We start from the raw sequence: 2,128 nt of genomic DNA on the forward strand, positions 1-2,128 counted from the left end.
AAGAAGGAGGGCAGGATGTATGTGATTTGGGGACACACAGCTTGGTATAGGTTACTGCTCTTCATGAGGACCAGATATCTTGGGTAATGGTTTTAGTGCTTTTCTGAATATGGGAAGATGCAAGAAACTGGGCTCATAAAAAAATTCTTCTGAAAATATCTAACTATCTGAGGTCTGGTTCTCACACTTTTCCCAGAGAAGTACTTTATCCTGATTTTCACTCTGAATTCCTTCCGGGGTGGATTGTAGATCAGCGACTGCAGTGGTTAATGACTTGTTTCTCTTTTTCAAAAGCAATTTATTTTATTTATGTATGTGGCTAGGCTGGGTCCTAGTTGCAGTGTGTGGGATCTAGTTGCCCAACCAGGGATCAAACCCGGGGCCCCTGCGTTGGGAGTGCAGACTTAGGCACTGGACCACCAGGGAAGTCCTGGCTTGATTCTTGTAGAACTGGGTGGTCGGTGACATTCTTTATTACACAATCCCTCTATTTATGTCTTAATTTCAGCCAAGGTTTAGGAGACATTTTTCACCAATTTGTCCCAGGGTGCTAGGAATGCTCATTCCCAGGTCAGATGGGGATTTCACTGATAGGCCACTCACATGGTATTACTCACCCTGTCCTGGCAACAGTAGGACGGCTGGACCACCTGTCTTACAAGTCTTACAAGTCTCTCAGTTCCAGGAGATGGTTTCCACTTGTTGCTTCTTCTCATATCTAGAATCACACTACTACAATCATGGATCTTAGAGAACTATATATTTCATTTCAAGTAGCCAGGGCTAATGTATGCTTAGTTGCTCAGTTGTCTCCAACTCTTTGAGACCTCATGGACTGCAGCTCTCCAGGCTCCTCTGTCCATGGAGATTCTCCAGGCAAGAATACTGGAATGGGTTGCCATGCCCTCCTCCAGGGGATCTTCCCAACCCAGAGATCGAACCCAGGTCTCCCACATTGCAGGCGGATTCTTTACTGACTGAGCCACCAGGGAAGCCCAAGAGTACAGTAGTGGATAGCCTATCCCTTCTCCAGGAGATCTTCCTGCCATAGGAATCGAACCACGGTCTCCTGCATTGCAGGCAGGTTCAAGTAGCCTAGTTATCTAATTTTTTTCATCATTGACTCAAGAAACAAGAATCTTGTAAAATGGGCAGAACACAAACACAAGTAATACATCTAGTGACCTCAATAAGGTCGTAAGTAAGTAAGCAGTGTTATCTTCTAAGAAGTTCCATGGCTTGGGCTAGAAAAATTGATGTCTATGGTGGAGCAGATATTTCTGCTCTTAAGGAGGTCATATTAATGCACAATGCACACTAGCAAGGAAAGAAGAGGCCCAAATGGGCAGAGAAACATTTTATTTGCAAATTTTTCTTCTCTTGCCTTAAAATAAGAATTTTATTTCATTCCCTCTTAAGATTTGCCTGCATTAGGATGAACTTCTGGGAGCCCTCCCCCTCCACCCCCCTACCAATGGGTGAAGATCACACGCTTCATCCCACTCAGGAGTGAGGGGCAGGAGAGGGGGTCCTTCCCCTCCCCTCCCCCGCAGCTCTGCTTGCCAGCCCCTCTGGTCCTGGTGACGCCAGGATGCTGGGCTCTGAGGCTTTGTAATTGACAACAGGAGACTTGTGGGACCTTCACAGCCACCAGTTACTGTAAAGGCCTGCTGATCTCAATGCAGGGGAGCACAAGGGTGCACACACATGTACACACAGTGCACTGAGCATGCACACAAGCACACACCTTTATAGCGAGGCATCCAGATGCTGTCACGGCCCCTTTAAGAACTAGGGGACAGGATACTGGGCACTGGGGTGGGGCCCAACATCTAGTGTCACAGGCTGGACCACACCCCCAGGCTCTAGTCCAGGCCTGGGTCGGGAGTCAGTGGGAGGGGCTCCCAGAGACCTATGTTTGGGTGAGGGTGGGAATTGATTGGGACTCCTTTGAGCTCTAGGCAAATTTGCAGCAAGTAGAGTATGTGGATTTTGTTTTGTTTTGCTTTCTTTCTTTTCTTTCATGTTTATATTGAGGTTGAAAAGGTTATTATGAATGTGGGAGAATAGAAAAAGCCATTCTCTATGATTGTCAGCAGTGCTGATAGGAATAAGTAGCTCCAGAAAA

This window comes from Bos javanicus, chromosome 21, assembly GCF_032452875.1.
Source record: "Bos javanicus breed banteng chromosome 21, ARS-OSU_banteng_1.0, whole genome shotgun sequence".
NCBI lineage: Eukaryota > Metazoa > Chordata > Mammalia > Artiodactyla > Bovidae > Bos > Bos javanicus.